Below are 9,836 nucleotides of genomic sequence, written 5' to 3' on the forward strand. Positions count from 1 at the left end.
CTTTCCACCAATGTACGGGATAGTTTTATTTTGTCACACACTGCCTTACTACCTGCAGATGTAAATACGAGTGTGTTTCTACGTGTAAATAAAGGGTGTAAAATTTCCTAGCGAAGGAGAAAGGAGGAAATAAAAGTCAATATGTATCATCATGCTGACAAATTGAATCTGGTGCGTAGAATTTGTGCCATTTTGGTCTCCATGTTGTCATTGTGAAAAGAACTGTTATGTAATGTTCAGTGGTCTATTAGTCTTTTCAGATGTGCAAATATATAAATATATGTGTGTGTATATATATGTGAGTGTGTGTGTGTGTGTGTGTTTATATGATATATACACTCAGCAAAAAAAGTAAGTTCCCCCCTAGCATTTGTGGATATATCTCAAAAAGTATTCAACCGATTTTCATAATTCAAACGGAAATAAATAAAGAATTTTATTACTCATAACATGAGTGGAAAATCATTGCCACCAGATATCATTATTGGTGTGAAAAAATGCATTTTATGTCAAAATGCATGGAAACAAAAGTTGCACTTTAGTGATTTGCAATGACTTTTACACAAATAATCAAACAATCACTCATGATTCTGAACATTTAAGCATGGGTTATTGCATATTTCTCTATCTCTTTCTTTTCATGAGCATATAGTGAAGTATTTGATAATTGATATGTCCACCACCCGCAATGACCAGCCGCCATCTCCTCCTCAAACTGTTAACTAAAGTTTGTACTTGGCGCTGCTCAATGTTGGTCTATGCTCTCTGCAAGATGCGCTGAAATTCTTGCAGTGAATTGTCATCTTTCAACTTCTTGCTCGCTTTCCACTTAATGATATCCCAAAGATTCTCTACTGGATTACAGTCAGGGGATTTTGCAGGCCACTCCATACGTTCGATGCCATTTCCCTCAGCAAACTGATCTACAACTTGAGGGCATGATGCAAAATGCCCACAGGCACATTAATGTGATCAACCTGAATTGGAATTACAAATCACATGGCTTCTACCAATATTTTCATATTGAGAAGGCCTATTGTTCAAAAAGTATGCATAACATCTGTTTAATAGGGAAGCACATTGTACCTGAAGAAATTCCTGAGAATTACACAATTTAAAAAGATCATTTGATAACTTACATAGGAAATGTATACAATATGCTCTCTATGGCCTAAAGTGCAACTTTTTTTCCCATGCATTTTGACATAAAATGCGATTTTTTACACCAATAATGATATCTGGTGGCAATGATATACCATTCATGTTATGAGTAATGAAATTCCCTATCCATTCCCGTTCGAATTATGAACATCCGTAAAATACTTTTTGAGATATATCCAAAAATGTTAGGGGGGAACTTACTTTTTTTGCTGAGTGTATATATATATATATATGAAGAGTTTGTTTGCAAAAACCGATAAGTCCATATTTGCCAAATGGAGATATTTGCGATTAAAGGTCAAGAAAAATAAAGAGAATAATACAAAAATTTTTGCTTCTTTTGACCATAACTTCAAAAATATACCTTTATATGTAGTGACCAATATATCATTTAAAAGGTATTATTTTGTACTTTATGACAGAGATCGTACTTTAAAATCTTCAAAAATGGACTTTTTGGTTTTTGCAAACAAACCCTTCATATATATATATATATGTATATATAAAATATATATCATGAACATGTTGAGAATTCATGTATTGGCTCCACAAAGAAATGAAGAAATAAACTGGTAATGCATTTTTTTGCCAATAAAGAATGAGTTTATTCGACTCAAATTTTCAGTGGCCACCGCCTTCTTCTTCAAGACTCCTGAAGAAGGCGGAGGCCGTTGAAAATTTGAGTCGAATAAACTCATTCTTTATTGACAAAAATGCATTACCTGTTTATTTCTTCATTTATGTATATATATAGATAGATAGATAGATAGATAGATAGATAGATAGATAGATAGATAGATAGATAGATAGATATAGATAGATATATAGATAGATATATAGATATATCATAATAATAATCATATGAAAGAGGGGAAGTGGGGATGAGGGATGAAGTGACTGCACATAAAGAGACATACTGTAAAAGTGGAATTTTTCGCTTTATTGGAGTTTTGGTGCATTTAGGGCAATCAGAAGCAGGGGCAAAAATAAAAGCATATGAAAAATTTTGCTAGCCATATGTTCCAGAAGTTGATGCCTTGATTCTGCAGAATTAAAAACAAGCAAAACTCTTCTTACCCGCCCGAGCGCAAAAAAAAAAAAAAAAAAAAAAAAAAAAAAAAAAATTGTCACACGAAAATATCCACTTTACAGTATTTAGATATCAAATGTAGAAGTAAACAAGGGACCAAGAAGCAATATTTCTGAACATATTTGTGGAGATCTTCAAAAAGGAGGGAGAAATAGAGGCATGAATTAATTAGATATAGATAATTATCATGGAATATGCAGAATTGGTGTATCAACATAAAGCACGGGTGTGGCAAAAAAAAAAATTAGAAAGATATGCTGAGAGAGAGGTCAAAATCGTGTTAACACACACACACACACACACACACACACACACACACACACTTTTACTACAGTGTCTCTCTGTGCCTTTCTATTACATTTTAGATAGATGGAATTTGTCTGTTGGAAAATTTTAATAGAAATAAATAATTTGGCCTAATTTGGCCGGAAAATAGAGTTGAGTTCGACCGGCTTTGAGACTATTGACAGTCTGGTAACCCTGGTCATAGCAGCCAGCTGAAATGCGTGCAGTTATTTAGCACACTTATTCTCCCTTTTTTCTGGATAAACACACTGATCTATGACAATTAACTTAAACTTTGATAAAGAAACTTACAAAGAAACTTAGATTAGAATGTCTGGGGGGGGGGGGACTAATAATAATGTATGAGATGAGAAGATACATTAACAAAACACATTCAGACTATTATATGGTTAAATGTGTGTGTGACTGTGTGTGTGTGATATGTAAAATCTCTGTGTGTCGGTTACAGAAGGCAGGATATGTTAATATTAAATCCAAAATATTTGAGGTACTGGGGAGGCATGAATAAACGTGTTTCAATCCCCATGCATGCATCAAAACAATGTGTGTGTTTTGTTTTATTTATTTTTTGTTTCATTAGTGCATAAACTAAAATGAATAATTATATTGATACTGCCATTTGATGAGGTAAGCATTAGAGACAAAATAATTTGCTACCCATCTAACATAACACACTGAATTACTATAGTGTCTTCATCAGATTCCAGTACAAGGTCATATTTCACGCACTCCTCTAGACAGGTTCCATGATATCACAGTTTGCTCCTGGGACAATTGCTCCAATGAAATATCTGCATGCTAAGCCAATCATAAATTGTACTGACAAACATAGTCCGAACCTTAATCCTAATTCTTACATCAAACTAAACCTAAAACCCACTATCACAACCCTAACCCTACCCTAATAATAACCCTAACCCTAACCCTAACCCTAACCCTAACCCTAACCCTAACCCTAACCCTAACCCTTACCCTAACCCTAACCCTAACCCTAACCCCAACCTAAGTCCTTGGAGGAAAACTTGATAAGACTGGAGCAATTGGCGCAGTAGCAAATAATGTCGTTTCACCCTCTAGACAAGCTGTTGCAATCATCTCTATTACATTCCTTTTAGAATGACACGCTGAATAAAGGGTCAATGAAGTCCTGTTTGAGTTAGAAAAAAAAAACAAACATGTTTTTAAAGTGCGGTGAGAAAAAGATATGTATTTCGCACGTTTCGATACTGCTATGGTTTGCCAATGATTTGTGTGTGGATAATACCCAATGTGTGCCGATCGCTACTCAGAGGATGGTGTGTTGGTTGTTTGTTCGTTTGTCTGTCTGTCTGTCTTTCTGTCTGGTTGTCTGTGCGTCTGCTTGTTCTCGACAACCCAGTAAGTTGGAAAAATGGAAACCATGATGGCCTAACTCGAGAGCTTGAAGGCAAGGGAGCGAAGAATAACGTGCTATCAGGAACAATTTCAAGGTCTCCACAAAAAGTATCCAGTCAGTATTGTATAGTTTCCTCCTTGGATTTTTTGAATGTTTGGATTTGAATTTAATTCAATCGCATAATTCACATACATATGGCACAAGCATGAATTATGTTATTACTTCACACACACAGACACACACGCACACACACACACACACACACACACACACACACACACAAACCAACAAACAAACATTTATTGCTTTTCTATCCCTTTTTTGTAAGAATCGGGATTGGCACCTATCGCAAACAAAAATGTTGTATTTCATCATCCCGAATCGGGATATGAAATAGGCTTGCAACATTCATATTTTCGATAGGTGCCTTGGCCGTATAACAAATACTCAACAATGTTCTCAAAAGTAAACCGCATAAACGCTATGTCTATTATGACAAAAAGATCCCAAACAATAAAAGTAGATATGTCGCGCAAGGATAGAGTTAAGTCTCTGTAATTGACCGGACGGTATTTTTAACTACAGATGGCGCTCTTGCTACGCAGGACGCAGAGCATTAAACGCAGGGAACGATGCCATTCAGTATTAGGTCCTGACAGGAAATAGAATCCCGTCGGACTCTATCGGGAAAACAGTGCAGTTAAAAATACGAGTATAAGTTCACCTGCTATTTTCATGTTTGTTTAGGGTGATATATTGTTATTTGGAACATAGCTTTTTCTTCTTTTTAGGTTACAGTTCGTTTTTCAGAAGATTCGTTATGTCGGAGATTTGTATGTGCGCACGTTCTATTCATTTTCGGATTATCGAACCTCCGGAAAAGCGAACCTTATTTCATTTTCAGATTAACGATCTTTCTGAATAACGAACTCTTTCAGTATAATGGATGCCTGAAGCTGTACCTGGTCTTACGGTCCGTCCAATGTTTGTAATGGTTTTATCCTATTCCGAATCTGGATGATTTAACTTTTGCATCCTTGAGAGTTTTGAGATAGTTAGAATGGCCTCAAAAATGGCCGCCAAAAACTGAAATTCCTACGATGTTTCCTTATAAACGGTTTTATTAACCCTTGTATTGTTCTAGGGTACTAAATCTGAATCTCTTTCATCCTTAAATGCTTTGATAAATGGATTGAAACAAAATGAGGGTTTTGACCCCTTTTCGAGGTTGATGAATTCGAATCTAGATGATGCAACTCTTGTACCATTGAATGTTTTGTGTTAAGTTGCGCTCTAAAGTTGTTCAAATATTGGAACCAATATTTCACATTTTTGCATGCCTACCATCTTGGCCATGCCATAGGGATGCCATAGGGGGTTCCTTTTCCTTTGAATGGGGGAAAAGCAATCTAAAAATAACATTTGGTGGATGGCAAAATAAAGTTAATAACCCAGTCTAATTATTTTTGCTGATTATGTGACTGCAATGAATGTTTGAAAACTGAATAATTGCGTTTCCGCTGTACATGTTGAGGCTACAGATGCTTCTCGTGTCACGCTTCGGCGATTTCGCAATTGGGGATGGTGATGATGATGTTGCGTGCTTGTTGTGACCGAGGGTGGACGGTGGTGATGGTGTTGCGTGCTTGTTGTGACCGAGGGTGGACGGTGGTGATGATGTTGCGTAGTTGTTGTGATGATGGTGCGTTGTTGTTGTGACCGAGAGTGGATGGCGGTGCATGCGTGTTTGGGGCTCGTGCTGCACGTCCACTCACGGCGACCACCAGGGAAAATTCCGCCCGACCATCGTTGTTGTTGTTGTTGTTGTTGAGTTTATTGGCGTTTTTCAGTCAGACTTGACTATTTACGCCACTCTGTACGGTGCGTTTGCAGCTGTACTTGTACAGTGGCTAACTGACTGGGCTGAGGCTGGGGGTGGTGGGTGTATGGGTTGGCTTGTCGAGTCCTGGTTCGTGTGTGTCACGTCGTCACTGCTGGTTGAAGTCGTTTGATGGCGCTCTTTATTCTGTGTCCTTGCTGCGCAACAGCTCCCGGCAAATATTTTATTTCTTTGTATTAGCATAAATAACTTTATTTTTGTGGTTAATTAAAACAAATTGCTGTCAACCTGAAACAGATTTTGGTTTTGAGGCATACACACCGGGCACTTTTATCCGGGGGGCGTTTTTTTTAAAGACGGCACAGATTGGGGCATGGCGCGTGTTAAACCTATGGGAAAAACGTTGGGTTAGGGTTTTTGGTTATGGTTAGGGTTAGGGTTAGGGTTAGGGTTGGGGTTAGGGTTAGGGTTAGGGTTAGGGTTAGGGTTTGATGGTTAGGGTTAGGATTAGGATTAGGGTTAGGTTTAGGGATAGGGTCCCCGATAGATTTTTAGTTTCCCCAATCTGTGCCGTCTAAAAAAAACACGCATCCGGGGGTTGCATCTCTTTTATTGACTTCGGGTGTTCTGCATGAGTGATCTCCTAGTAGCCTAGCCTTTTCATGCCAGCCGTTTCCCTCTAAATAGAAAGGGCAGCGTACAAAACAGTATAACCACACAATGTAGGGTAATGCTTAATGTGAAAAACACCTGTGCGTGGAAACCAAACCCTTAATTGTCCGAATCAGGTACCCACAATACAAAACAAAGAATTAATCCCCCCCCCCCCCCGAAACCACATGTTAATCCTAGACAATCCCAGAGTTTCAGTGATTATGAGGGATTGTGTGGAATAAGGTTGTGAAGTGATGGAGGTTTCAATACACCTGTTGGTAGACCTTGATACCTCTCGCTGAAAAGGAGCTTTGACACCAAGTATTCTTCCAGTATGGTCGAGGGTTGAAGTTCAAAAGACTGGAGTGGATAAATGGATAATGCAAGTCGGGTTTTGGGATTGCGTAAGAATACCCAACGGTTAAGGTGTCAAGGCTTACAATAACAATAAAAAAAATTATAATTAAAAAAAAATATGGTTGAAAATAAAAGAAATATGTATATAATGATAGAATTTGAACTTGTTAGGAAATATTGATAATCAATTTATAGGGAAATATGGATATTATATAGTCTGGCAAAAATAGACAAAATTACGACTGATTGCCATTAAACCTAAAACAACGACAACAACAACAACAACAACCAGTAGACTCATTCATTCACTCCGCATTGTCCGGCAGGCCATTCAGGCATAGGCGCAAAATGTAAGAATACAAGAGTCACACCCCACCAATACACTAAACACAATCATTCAAAGCAAGGATTACGTTGTCCCTCTTTTAAATTTAGTAAGTGTACTTGAAGTTTGAGATCTTTAGGCTATACCTCAAACAAATTTGATAGAAAGATGAGCTCGATCACATTATGTTGTTAATTAGAAGAACATAAAGGCTACTGTTCATACTTTGCTTTCGGCTTTTCACCTTAGATCAATATCTCGAATCACTTAAGAACACATAATTATCTGAACCCCTTCTAAGAAAATAATAGGAAATTTCAAATATGGTGGTCATTTTTGTTTTGGATATCTCAAAAGATGCAAGAATTGAATAATCTCCAGATTCGGATTCAGCACCCTGTCAACAGAGTAAAAACCATAATTTTCCCCCAGGTTTATAGGAAATGCCCACATAGGGCCTAATTCATTATGATTTCAGATTTTGATGGTCATTTTGGTGACCATTGCGATGGCCATCTTGAACATCTCAAAACCTTCAAGGGTGCAAACGTTGCATTGTCCAATAATTACATGTAATTCGGAATGAGCGCACTCAAAATACTGTAGCCAGCATTTATTTTCAGTATTCCATCATTTAGGGATTTATGATTTATGATAATTTATGTAGGAATTTCAGATTTGTGCAGTCATCTTGAATGTCTCAAAATCCTCAGGGATGCCGGAGTTGCATCATCAAGACTCGGGGTTAGCGTCCCGGAAAACCAAAACCGTCAAAAAAAAAAAAAAAAAAAATCGAGCGGTCGATTAAAACACTGTGAGACCCAAACCATACTTCTGACTTTGGCACACGGATTATCTTTTTGTTTTGTTTTTGTTTTGTTTTTCATTTTAAATAACGAACCTTCTGGGTGAGGTCACAATGTTCGAATTCACGAATATGAAGGTCAAGGGATCACCGAATTTGTGTGCGCTTCGGAATAACGGACCTTCGGAATACAACGAATCTTCGGAATGAAAAAACCCATTTCATTTTCGGATGAACGAACCTTCGCAAAAACGAACATCACCCGTCTTTATTTATTTATTTTTTGAGATGCTTCCTCTATATACATAGCCAGAGGTAATTACATGCAAGTGCATGCTTCTATTATATAGGCCGTGTGTATACATCATAATATAATGCACGGGATGTGTACTGCCTTGTTAATGATTCATTTCAGCTGCAATAATGAGTTGAATTCATTTTTGGAACTTTAGTGCGACATTATTTCATTTGCAGTACATTAACATCGACAAAGTGAGCGAATTTCGATTAAAAAATCGGATTATAAAAGACAAAACATATCAAAATTTTAAAAGAGGCAGCGAATAGTTTGGCCTTATAAGCTTCTAACAGGTGTTAAGACAATCTCCGACTTTGAAGAATTAAATAAGTTGATTAGGGCCTACTTTACTAAACATTGAATCCTTGTTGCAAGGCTGTTTGTACGGGACCGACATGCCCAAGGGCAACAGTAACATAGTTACTTTTGTCAGCCCTAGCCCATGTATTGCTTCCCTGCTCATACAGCCTGTTAGGCTCGTATCCTGTGTATGTGTTATACATGAACTGTGTCATTCCATGTAATGTATACTGTTTTGTTCATGTTATTGTAATTTCCATTTGACTGAATGAATAATGAATGATAATAGGCCAAATAATAATGATGATAATAATGATAATGATGATGATAACTTTTGATAATATTTCCACATAATTATGTCTTTATGAAAAACTCTTTTGTAATAGGCATTTAGATAATTTTGTGGTTTTTTTTTTTGTTTTTTGTTTTACCCGGCACATTGATCGACGAGCAGTTGGCTTAACTCGTTCAGAGTTCAAGGGAATGACGTCATCCTAAACTAGTATCAGTGATATAAAGATATCAAGCATATAGGAAATGTTTATCTTTCAGAAAAAGATTAATTTGTGGAATCCTCGTTGATGATTTTCTTGATATCTTTTGGGTTAGATTGGCATGGAGACTAGGTCACAACCGGTGATGACGACTCGAGTCTGGCATGGAGTGAGCAATGTTGTGTGTAATCATACCGTCCCCTCTAGCAAGAGGCAAAAACACTCTGTCCCTCGGATAGGACATAAAATGGAGGTCCCGTGTATGAGAGATTCAAAACTCATGCACGTAATTTAAGATCCCGCTTCATTCATTCATCGCAAAGAGCAGGGTGTTTAACCCGGTGAAGTGGTCCCACTCACATCCACTGGTCATCTGGACCCCATGGAAGACCAGCTTAGCGTAGCTGAATATGGGCTATCCAGACATCTTCTCATATGGAAATGAACAAAACAAAAAACAAAAACAAACCAGCGAAGATTGGAGTCGCTACTCCGCTACTCCCAGAGACGTCGCGGAGATATAGCGACGACCGACGCGTCGTCGCTACATCTCCGCGACGTCTCTGGGAGTAGCGGGAAAATCACACGTTTGCGATCTTTCTGAAGACTTTTTCAGTCTCCGACAGGTATCGGAGACGTCTCTACGACATCGCCATCAGTTGCCGCGATGTCGCCAGATACTACGTGACAGCTGGTTCCGCACGTACGATGAATGATCACGCATACTTTATGGAGTAGGGACCTATACCAGCCCATTGAGGCCTGAATGATGTCAGCTATAGTAATCATGTTATGACGCGCTTTACAATTATTTTCCCCAATATTTGGAGA

This window comes from Diadema antillarum, unplaced genomic scaffold (genome assembly GCF_040938485.1).
Source record: "Diadema antillarum isolate AM-2024a unplaced genomic scaffold, OU_Dant_1.0 seq00001398_RagTag, whole genome shotgun sequence".
Classification (NCBI taxonomy): domain Eukaryota; kingdom Metazoa; phylum Echinodermata; class Echinoidea; order Diadematoida; family Diadematidae; genus Diadema; species Diadema antillarum.